Source organism: Bacillus rossius, assembly GCF_032445375.1.
Source record: "Bacillus rossius redtenbacheri isolate Brsri chromosome 9 unlocalized genomic scaffold, Brsri_v3 Brsri_v3_scf9_1, whole genome shotgun sequence".
NCBI classification, from domain to species: domain Eukaryota; kingdom Metazoa; phylum Arthropoda; class Insecta; order Phasmatodea; family Bacillidae; genus Bacillus; species Bacillus rossius.
The window spans coordinates 4498574-4511478 of NW_026962012.1; positions in this window are offsets into that span (position 1 = coordinate 4498574).

Genomic DNA, 12905 nt, shown 5'->3' on the forward strand with positions numbered 1-12905 from the left:
CACTCAAACAGTGTAATTATACACATGCAATAAAGGTGTTGTTTTACACTAGCAAATATAATTTTACACATGCATACAATGCATAGTTACGTAAATTACGCGAAAACTTACGTTGAAATTAGTAGAACTTATCATTCAAATAGTGTAAAATTATTAGAAGAGTGAAAACGTTATTTTTAATTCTGCGTGGTTAAATCACGTGTCACTGATGGGTTAATTTACACCTAGTTCGTTGGTGTTATTGTACAACAAAATGGTGTCCTTACAAAGACCTGTGTGGTACGAATACACCTACTTCAGAGGAGATACTGCTGCCACCTATATCGACGTGAAATTACACTTTTTTAAACAGTGATCATCTCGGTGCACTCGGTGCACTCGAGTGCCCGGCAACCACACTGTTGTTCGTCCCACGTGCCTGTGTCGGGCAGATGAGCTCAGTTCTCGCGACTCACGTCCGGGAGGAAGACACCGCGAACTGGCACGAAGAGCAAGGCAGGGCAGTGACTCGTACGTGTGCCTTGTTCACTTGTGGACCTGGCACAAGCTTTCGCTCGCATCTAAGTGATTATGTTTAGTTAATAAATAATAAAGCTGATGTTAAGGAATAGTATTTGTATAATAAACATACTAAATCGGGAAACTTTTCTATGCCATATCCAAAAAATCTGCCTTTAAAGGGGTGAAAAATGGGTTAAGTTTTTTTGTAACAATAAATCATATTTCCAAAGCTCATCAAACAAGAGGTAAAAAAGTAAATATTGGGAAAATTGAATTTCTCGAAGAAATAGATTCAGCTCGAAGTCACACAGTGATTGGATATACGACACCAGCAATTCACGAAACATGAAAACTAGTTACAGACACGAAATTTGAGGCAGCATAATTTTTATTTTAAACCATGGAAAATATAGTGGGTTTTTCAATGATTGGACTTCATTTTGTTTTTTGTGCTTATTTATGCGCGCGGTTAATACTGGAAAGCTATGCAGGGAACGGTTTACAAATAACTTAGGTAGTGGGACAACACAAAGCATAAATGCCAGCGTAAGACTCCGAACCCAGGAAAACCGCGAACACTATTTTGTAGTGATACAGTGGTTTTCTTGTAAACGTACGAATTTACAAAAAAAATCTGTATTTTTTTAAACGAATATTTCTATTTTATTTACAAAAAAATATATTATAGAGCAGTGGGCTTCCCAAGACGAAACAGTTGCGAGCCACTGCAGGAATCATTCAAAGAACGGAGTAAGCGAGTGCTGTGAGCTAGTTCCTTGTCGTGAGCTGTGAGCTCAGGCACTAGCACGAGCTAGTTGAACGAGCGAGCTAGCTGTGGAGCGAGTGGCCGCCGCCTCCTTCACGTCTTGAACGGTCCTTTGTGGCTGCAGCCTCCCATTCGCACCGGAAACCCGCGCCCTTTATTTTTTTTTCACATCTCAGTGAGGACCAGGCAACCCATCTCCCCGTCTCCTTCAGGAACATCTGCTCCCCACACCTGCTGGTCACCACCCACAGAGGAACAAGAGCTCAGCAAGGCCTACGGAACAGATCCCTGCCTGGTTTCCGAGGTACTCTGGGGGAAAAAAAACATATCGGCCTTGGAGGGTGAAGGGGGGAGAGGAAATGTTTTGTGAACTGCACAAAAATATCTTCGTAGATAAAGCCTTAACGAATATTTTGTGTTAAATTAAATTAATTTACATAAATTGCTTAATTAGTGGCAGCAAAACACTGTTTTTTTTGCTAACAAATAGTTCTGATAAGGCTACAAAATAATTCTGCCTCCGCAGCCATATATTTGGTGAGGTCTATTTTGGAACAAACAAAAATTTAATATTTTTTGTATCAGAAGCCAAACTTCACGACCCGCTAGGTCACCTAGATTATATTTCAGAGTCAAAAATTCGATATCTAAATATTTGATATTATTTTTTCCGTATGTGTGAATTATTTGTTTCGAGTCTTTTTTTCACAATACTAAACAAAAATAATAAAATTAAATAAATTGTGTAGTGTTTTTGATACCTTGAAGATAAATTGTTAGTAGTTGTGACATTTCACACTCGTGTATATTATTAGCAAGATATGTATTAAGTGTTCTAGGAGTTGCTTTTGATTAATAACCATTCGTATAAATAACACACTCATAATAGTTTACTTTAGTAAAGGTGTGCCAATTTTATCTCTTTGCCGTTCTCGGCAGTGAACTTCGGCACGGGAAAGGAAATGTCCGTACACGTGGCAACATTGCCGGGGCTGGTGGCAGACCTTCAAGGGTTGCCAACACACCCTCGCGAGACAAGCGCCTCGTGCCTCGTGGACGCCGCTGGAGGATTATTTTTACCCTCCCGCAGTGGGTTGGCAGTCCTGATAAGAGAAATGCGTGCTCTCTGTCACTTAACATGATTCATGACGAAGCGGAGTGCTTGAGGTGATTCCTCTGTAGATAACAATTCAAACGTGTACTAGAAATTACTTTTAAATGAACATGAGAACCTGAATATATTTGGATTTTCATAACAAAATTCTGAACACTTAATATCATGCAGAAATGTTTTTTTTTTGTTAGCTTTGAATATAAATTTGAAAATAGAGACCATAAATTATTTCGGTTAGTAATTTCGATAATCCGTGGAGAACAACAATTTGCCTAACGATCTATTACAAATCACGTTACAAATTAATGTGTTTAAGTAAGCCATTTTCGATAATATAGCAATTATATGTTTGAAAGTAAGTTGCTTAATATCAGGACACCTATTCATTTCGTAAATTGTAAAAACATGTTGGTACTTTTTACAAGGAAAATCCTTGGTAACTCAGTAGCCAATGATAATAACACTTTTAAAATTGCAAGACAGAGCTTCTTTTATTTTACATACACTTAAGTAAATAAATGTCAACCTGAAAGACGTAAGTACACATCTGATATATTTGCAGTGTTGTTAATTGTAGTGAATGGAAAGAAGAATTGCGTAATGCCTTAGAGTGGACGAGTGGTCCGCTTCCTGAAGTGCAGCTTAAAATAGTATTCATTACGAGCAAGAGAAGTCTCTAAATTAAATATAACACATTTCAGCCAAAAAAAATGCAGTATTTCTAGAATGGCCTTTTAAAACTATTTCCATCAAAAAATTAATTTTATCAATATTTACATGTAGGGGATAGTTACATTCTGAGAGATGGTGTCAAACTCCAAGTTACAAAGCTATACCAATACTAAATGATTTTTTTTTGACGTAAGGCGGGCTTTTTAATTAATTGTTCGTGATTATATTTAAACAAATTATTTAAATTACATTTGCAAAAACTGTAAATAATATTTTAAAATTAAAAGTTATGCAATTTTTCATAAATGTTTTCTTATGACTTTTTACGTAAAATTATCGTCTGTAAATCGACTTTACAGACAAACCCCCCCCCCCTTTTTTTTAAATACATAGTTGTCACTTATGATTAAAAATTTTATTTTATTACAAAAATAACGAAATCATAAATTTTATTTTTGGTTTCTCATAAATCTTGTGATATTAATCCGAGAAAATATTTTAACAGCATTGCGTTCCTCGTGAAAATCTCGTCTCAGATTTAGGAAGTCGGGGTTGAAATATCCAAACGACAGCTCACCATAAATATTATGTGAACATTTACATCAACCTTAGCGTAAAAATATTTGTAAGAAGAATATTTATAAAATTATTACGAAGCAGTTGCGACAGTTCGATTAGTCTGCAGTCGGCGAATGGCTCCCACTCAGCCGCGACTAATCTGGCGCGGGCTAATGACACTTGAACATGTGTGACGCACGTCATCAGTCAAGCTGTGCGAAGAGCGGACACATGTGTTGTTGACATTTCGTCCCACATTTCAGCCTCATGAAATATAAACCACGGCGAGCTATGATTTTGACTTGAAATGGCCAGGAACAGAAAAAAAGAAGCAATTTTTTTTAATGTATTACTGATTTATTGTAATATACATATAATGGTTATAAAAAAGTTACTTTTAAGTAATCTGAACATTTGAAATAGTTTTTATGATAGTTATTCCTGTACATATTTGCCCAAATTTCAACTAAAAACATATCCTAACACTTAATCGACTGACAACGTAATTGGAAAAGGTTTTCAAAATTTTCAGATTAGCTTTGTCTACGCGTCATTTAGGCTACCTCTCTCTAACCATGTACGTAATTTTTTTTATAAAAAACTATACTGTGAGATTTTAGCACTTAGTGCATATTTTGTATCATTAATCAAATATGGGTTTTCTCAAAAAAAAAAAAAAAAAAAGCACCACAAACCAGCTTACATAGAAAAAATATGTTGTTTTTTTTAACGAGTTAAACGAATTATGTGAACGTAACGTGTGTTCCAGTAGTAATTCGTTCCCACGCGTGAACTACCATAGATGAGATAACTCAAAATCTGTGTACCATGAGGGACAGATTCCAAATTAGTAAAATTTATAAAAGTGGATATTAGCTGTTTTAAGTGTTTTTCAGGTTTAATAAGCATTCATGCGCAACGCGTTGCAAAAAAGAATTACCCATCTACGAAAATAATATAGTTCATATTATCCCATTAACAGTGAATGTAATCTCGCTTGTTCTTGAACTGTACAACTCTAATACGTTCAAATCAACAGTAAAGACATTAAACATATTTGCGCTATAAGTCTTGTCGTGAATAAAAAAATCGCACAGAAATAACTGAAGGCGTACGGGAGACCATTAACACCAAAAACATGCCCTGAACACGGACCAAAACAATGCATTTATAACAATGAAATACAGCCGTGATATTGCGAGGTAATTGGAACCGGAGGTTGTTTGGGTTAGCGTGGGTTCGGGCGAAGCAAGTTTAATGGAACTATTACACGCACTACAACAACGGCTTGATCATGCGAACATTGTTGCAACAACAACGTGTTGATGAAACTGGAGGAACGTGCGGATAATAAGGCGCCACGGGCTCCACTATAGACGAGGGCGAATGTTTGCGATTTTGATCACCATGGTTACCCGGCACGCGTATGGCCACAGTGCGCTGACATTACGCTTACTTACCTATCTTGTGACCCGAAATAAACACGAACGTGTAAGGAGAAAAAAAAAAATTTGCCAAGAAAAAAATAAGGGGACTTGTTCACAAACGGGTTTACAATAAAAGCATAGCAGAAACCAAAAATTTTTTGAATGAAGAAAATAATAATATGTAGGTACACAGAACATTCCAAAAACACATAACTATACCTATATACATATATAAACATATTCTATGTCAATACCGAAATGTAGTTCGTAGAAAAATACTTTTATCTCAGTGTGGTTGGTAGGTTGTTGAAACTGTCATTACAATTGAACCGGTACACACTAAAAAGGGTTCAGTCACTAAATAACAAAGCAGGGTGTACGATGACATATAGTTCAGGTTAGGTTGAAAATATTATATTAAGTATTATTTAATTTATGTACCAAATTCCATAGACTGGGAAGATAGCATCTCCGCATTAAAGTTGGTTTATTCTATGTTATTTTGCTCTTTGGATAATGACTAGTAGTTTTGAACACAGCATTTTCAATGCCAAATTTTTATTACTCCTTATATTATTTACTATCTAAAACACACTTTTTATAAGTATTATAATTAATCAAAATTTAAAATTACCCTTTTCATGTTATACCTATATGTGTAATATCGTAACTATTTTTATTTAGTGTTAATTGAGAGCACCAAGTTGAATCTGTCCTTGGCAGAGCCAATTTTAAAAGTTTGTTCATATTTGTTTACCACTGTAGTATTATAAAATCTGTAAAAAAAAAAGAGAGAATCTAAGCCATTTGTTTAAGAAGGATTATAATATTAAAGGCTCAGCATAATTTGTATATCATGGCTGTAAATCATAAGATATAGCTGGTTTAGGATCTGAATTAATATTTAACACGTATCTTTATACAGTAATTCGGAATATACGATTCGCATCGTGTATCACTGCATGAAGGAAGTGAGATAAACGAAGTTATTTTTCGGCTTCCAAGACTCATAACAAGTAAAAAACTTGCTAAGCAATAGTATACGGCTGGTTGAGTGTTAAATATAATTTCTCGACCCGCATACTGTCTAACTGGTTTTAGCTGATGTTAATATCGCTGGTTACATTGGAGGTCACAATAAAAGGACTATATATAGGTACATATTACAGATTCAGAACTATTTAAAGGAAGCTAAGTACGATTACCATTTTGGATTCTATATTAGACGAAACATATGCATAGATGTGGTTCCGAACATCTTGTGAAAGAGATAAATTAGTGGTACTCTGCCTACTGATGCAGAGTCGCGAGGATAAAACATTAGTATCTATATTATCCCTGAGAAAACAGGATTTTTAATAAAAATATTTGGTGCCTATTGTACACGTATACACTATACACGTTTCTGGTATAGACTTTTGTGTGATAACTGTGTCCACCATAAATTTTTAGCAATCTCAAACCAGATATTTTAATAAACTGATTGTATGGAATCATAAAAAAGTGTCAATGAATGATAGTGTTCAGAAGTGTTAAAGGAATAGTGAGGTAATTATGTCTATACTGAGTATATTTTTTGGCCGATGTGTTAATTAATATATAACATTTTACACCTTGTCATTAAACGACCAGAACTAGATTTTTTATTGTTATATTAATAATATTTCGCCAAGTACCTATGTTTTTAAGGCAAGGAAGACACTAGTCACTCCAGTAAACCATGAAAGTAATCAGTGAGATCGGAATATAAATTATTGAACTGTTTATCCCATGATTATTATAGAGTAAAATTAATACGTCGCTAATGACCCCATTGCTAGTCATATAGACACCAGGAATATATACTGTATGCACATGTTATTAGTAGCATACACAAGAAACACTACAAAAGTAGGAATAATACCAATTGTAGCAATAAAGGGGGAAAAAATCTCAAGGGCTTAAGTTTAAACATAACTTGGAGGAAACAAAATTATGGCATCATGATCTGAAAATTATTTTTTTGTACTTTTACAAAGAAAATTCCTTGGAAACAATGATATCAATTGTAGAACTTCAAGGCAAAGCTTTGTGCGAAATTAAATATGGTACAGAGCTGTGCCTTGCAGTTTTATAAGTGATACCTATAGTTGATAACTGAGTTTCCAATGGTACATCGCTGCATGACCTCGGCTGCCTGTGGGCTGCTTGCGTCACACCGAGACACCCGCTCACCGTCACACACGCCTCGCAAACCACGACTCGTGCCAGAGGAAGGACGCAAAACACTGGTCTCTACCGTGCAGTGATTGCTATGTCCCGATATACTTTCACGGGGCAACGCTTAATGATCGACTGTGCAGTTCGTAAAGTGATCCAAATACTGTTACTACGTAAATGTCATCCTTAAATCTCTCGAATAGTTTAGTTAGTAAAAAAAAATATTATAAACGTTTACAAATAAAAGCAAGTCAAACAAATGCGCTGTTTACAATTCCCGCTTTAAATTTACGAAGAACACAGAATACAAATCAACCAGAAATGTTCGTAAATTTACGTACGTCTTCAAAAATTATTGAAACTCATTAAAATTGCTCAGAACATGAATCCTAAAGAATTATCTCGGGGTATAAACAAAAACCTTAAAAACGTTTTTATATCTACGTCAAAATATTCATCCTACAACGGAACGCAGAACGGTAAGTCGAAAACCAATGCAGTTATGCAAAGGTAAAGTCAACTAAGAACATTGCGCTTACCTGAGGTGCATTCTACGTATATTCCGTATATTTGATGAAATTTTAACAGTGGGTAGATGTTAAGAATATTGAAATCGTGTGTAAATTAACGTGCATATTAAGTCAGTTTTTTTAATATACGTAAAAGGAGAGGCGAAAATTTGTATAATTTCCGGTGGTACTTCAATCATTTCCGTTTCACAGTTACGATTTTGCAATTGCGAGAGAGTCCCCCCCTCCCCTCCTTTTTTGAACCCTTGGGATTTATACGACCATGCATATAGGTACATTTTTCTTTACTTTTACAAAAGATTCATTTCGAAACCAGTTTTCAAGAAATAGTTTGTATTACTAAAATAAAGATAATGTAAATTTGTACAACACATGGCTATGGTTATTTTTGCATATGTATGAGATGCCTTGATCTAGATAATACTGAGTATTATTGGTGTTTCATTCAACATATTTTTTTTCAAACCATAAAAAAAATAGAATATTCAACAATTTGAATTAATTTTTGTTTTATCCTGCTTATTACGTGCGTAGTTAATACTGGAATGTTATTCAGGGCACGGTTTACAAATAACTTTTAACTATTGGAGGTACATACTGGGACAACATAAAATAATTAATTCCCGGGTAAGAATCCAGAACCAGTATCATTATTGTCGTGATACGGTTGCAGAAGTACAGATGTACGAATATCTGTAATTTTAGATTGATTTAGTTCTGCTCCGTTTAAAAAGAAGATGTGTGTAGTTGAGCGACAGCCCCTGAGCGCCTGGGTGACGTCAGAGGGGACAGAGAATGGACCCGCCAGCTGTAGCACGGGCTTAGTGGCCACACCCGAGTGACGCCTCCAGAACGCACGGCGGCCAGGGACCCTTATCTCCCGGCAGCCGGCCCGACCTCCTGCTAGGTGGAGGGGAGGGGGGGACGTCCTCTGGCCGCGCTGGTCGGCGGATCAGGGCGCCACGTAATCCTCCAGGAGAAAAGGGGGGCGCCAATAAAAGAGTCGGGAAAACCCGCAGGACTCTACGGAGGAGGGGACCCAATCCGGCTTCAAAATCTTCAGTCGAAACTGCAAATAAAGTCTAGGGAAGGGAGGAGATATAGCTCAGCGGTGGAAACACGCACGTGTGGGAAAAGAAGGAAGAGGAAGAGTGTGTGAGAGGGACTGAGAAAAGCACCCGTGTGATAAACAGCTTCCTCTTATCTCTCGCAGGAAAGTAGAAGGGGGGAGAGGAGGTGGTTCCCACCGGGTACCGCTACAAAACAACCCTCCCCGAGAAATGGAGTCAAGCCAGAGAGCATATACTGGGAAAGACGTATTTTCGTCGTCACGTGTCGCACGTCACGAGTTTTACGTTATTTTTTCTTTTCTTTTTTACGTCAAAAGGACCTCCAAAGCCAGGGTGTTGGGTTGAACCCACGATCCTTACCACATGATCACCGCCAACGAAGATCCTCGAACTCCTGGTCCCTCGGGTTTTTCAGAACACAGCAGTTCCGTCGAATGTTTTTTTTTTTTTTTTTTTTTTTTTACTGAACTACCCCACAAAACATTTGAACGCAAACTGGTAAAGAACACAATCGTACTAAACGTCCAACTGGAAAGTTTATAGGGTGATGATTACAATACCAATCCAGAATACCTGATTTCCAATCGATGACAAAGTTAAAATGTTTTGCGCGCATTGCACGTTATTGCGGTCTCTTTATCGCGAAGACATTTAAATGCCACGCAATAAACATGTGGAACTCCCGTCAAAATACACACAATTTTCTTCAGCTGTGTATTCCTGTGATGCATCACTAGTGACAGCAATCAAGGCGATACTTACTAATCGAACAACTTAATTAAGTGACAGTGAAGTAACAATACCCCCACGATAAAGTCGTTATCAATACTAGCACAAAAATGATTGAATATATCAATTTTTGTTTATCTATATACTTCCGCTTCATAGGTAGGTGAGAGTAAAGTTAAAGGAATGGATAGATGTTTTAAGCCCTAATAATTTCAAACTTTTGAGAGTGCTTGTGCGGCACTAAGACTCAATTAGCTTGTATCAGAATAATAGACGAATTTTTCGAAGTATGCTAAAGCATGGCGCAAAAATAACTTTGCACTTTATCCGGTGCTTTTCTTCACAGTAATGTAATTAAAATGATAAGTTTATTTTAGCACCTTTAATTTACTAGCGGTGTATAAAAATGGCAAAATATACTCGGAAGTTACAAAAAATTGTGCAGGCTGGTAACAAAACAAAAGAAAAACCTATAACTTGTGAGATCGGTTATCTAATGTCAGAATGAAGCAACCAAAATTTTGCTTTTTGGTATTTTTATTGCTAGTTTTGGTTTGTATTTTATAGAGAAAAAAACTAGACAAAATTAACTTTTAAAACTTTGATTTTAGTTACTAAAATTTGTTCATTTTCACAGCTACATTTTTTCGCTCATATTTTATAAGAATGCAAATACTAAACAAACCAAATGCATATGAAAACAAATATAACATTTCGTTAAAGCAGGTGTTTTTTTTTTCTCCGTGCACATTATCGTAACTACCTCGCCTCAGAATCTCGCCTGAAGTTTCGTCCTGTTAGCGATGTAGCTGCACGCATTTCGCATGTTTGAAACTTTGACATGATCTCCCGGTCCCTCGGGGGGAGGGGGGGAGTAGCGCCTGGCGGTGGCCTGGCCGCCAGAGAGCAGGCGACTCAGTGAAGTACGACCGCCTCCGGTCTGCACAGGTGATCGCCCGCGAATGCCACAAGTGTCGACGAGGCGATGGCGGAGTCCGGCGCACGTGTGGTCTACCGGCGGCTCCTGGAGATCGTGAAACTCCTTTGGTCCTTTTGCACGGAGAAAAAGGTTGGTTTGAATCAAACAAATATTTGTTTATATATGGCGAAACAAATATTTACTTCCTGTAACAAAATATTTTGTTGGCCAAACTAAATTTTGTGAGTAACAAAATTGATTCATTACACCTAACAAAATATACAGTTAAACTGACCAAACCATTTTTCTGGATCAACAAAATCTTTCCAACAGCAAAATATTTGTTTGAATCAACAAAATAAATGTATTTCCTCATACATGAACAAATATTTTGCTGTGGCAAACAAACCTTTCTCTCGGTGTGGGAGCATCACACGAAAAGAGTCTAAAACCTTTTTTCCAGCAAGAATGAAACAACGCAAAAAAATAGATAAAACACGAGAGTGACAGGCGCAATAGTCACAAATATGGTTAGAATAAGTCACCGTAAAAATAATAATAAACATAGTTCTTGTAATGCAACTTTTCTCAAACTTGACAATTCTCAAAAATATTAATTCTGCCACTGTTAAACTATAACGGTGTCTGTAAACAACCAACAGTGGTTGCCAGTGTCCGCAAACAAATTTCATGAGTGCCGAGAAATGTTACATTTTAGAAAAGCTACACGAAAAAAAAAGACTATTTAGTCGTAGACTGGACTGCTGTCGGGGTCAGCTGCATGTTTAATTCGCGCGTGTGAATTCGTTCACAGTTCACTCTAGATCTAAATTATTGGTTTAAATCACTTCTTTTTACTAATTGTATGAATTTAAAAACAAATTTTAACAAATTGGACTAAAGATATTATAGGGAGTGTGGTGTCATCAGGTAATATTGTTAATAATATTTTTGTGTAACATTTAACAAATAGCTATGGTAACGTGTAGAATATATATTATACTAAAATCAACAACATATAAATATCCGATTAGTAAGGATTTCAATGAAACAAAAATAATAACAAAAAATTAAACAAACAAACAAACACGTTGAACTTTGGAACTCTTCGAAACTTAAATTAATGAAGAAAAAACAGTTATTAAGTTAACTTTAATCACTGAAATTAATATTATAAATCCACAGATATAATAAGATCATTGTTAACGAATACGATGAATTACAATAATTTCCATTTAATTTAATTAAGTTAAATTACAGAAAATTGTTTGTAGAGAGAAACTTTAATGCAGGATTTATATTACGCGAAATAGTTCATAGAAGTTCAAACCTGGTTTAAGTTTACACATAATTACAAAAAAAAAAAAAATATTACTCCTCTGAATGGTCGCGATATCGTGGAAACCCATACCACGCAGGGAAGATTTAAAAATGATTTGCGCTCGGATTTCCAGGGGAAAATAGCTATTTCAGGAACCGTGTGAATTTCGCTTCGCGTATTCTGACGAGGAGTTAAGTTCAAAGGTAATTCTATGCAGGAACAAGGGTAATTTGAATATTGGCAATGGGAAAAAAAAATGTCGATCCCTCTTTAAAATTACTAGTGGAATAATACGTTTGTTTTCGTACACCAAATGCAAGAACATGATGGCACACAAATTTTTGTAGTTATTTAAATACTGACTGCTCCTGTTTTAAATATTACCGCCTGTTTTAAATATCACCGTTTCTTTAAAAATAATTAAGGCGTTGTCACATTCTGGTTTCTTATTTTGCTCTTGTAATAAAACGTTGAGTCATTACGTGATCAATTAAGCTCAAAAACTTAAAAGTGTTAGTAAAATTATTTTTTTTCTCGCTGATCTTTACAAACAAAATAATAAAAACAGAAATTAATTATCTTTAAAAAATAAAATAAGATTAAAACCACTTGTACATTTACTTAGCCCTATTCGCAGCAAAACATTTTCTTTCTGTTTGCATTCCGTTCGAAGAAAATAAATTAATAGCCTACGATGGATTTTAGAGAAACGCAATAAAAATTTACTTTACCTAAAATTCAATTATTTGAAGAATTTTGTTTTCCGCCTCTCTAATTAAACACATGATAAATGAAAAAATTAAGAATATTAAATCTGCGTAATGAACTATTTATTATGACTAATTTTTATGCACCTTCAGCACCATAGTATTTCAAACGTTGTCGTAGTTTGACTCAGGGCATTCATGAGGGGGCTTATTAAGAAACGAAAGCCAAAACGAATGGAATGTTTTGTATATTTTGATAGTTTGAGATGTGGGAACAACCCTATTAGGACAGTGTCAGTTTTGTAAAACGTTTCTCCAACATACGAAACACGTTTCATTAACAGTGCAATAACGTGTTTACTTAGTAAAAAATGGTATTTTCAACTTTTTCA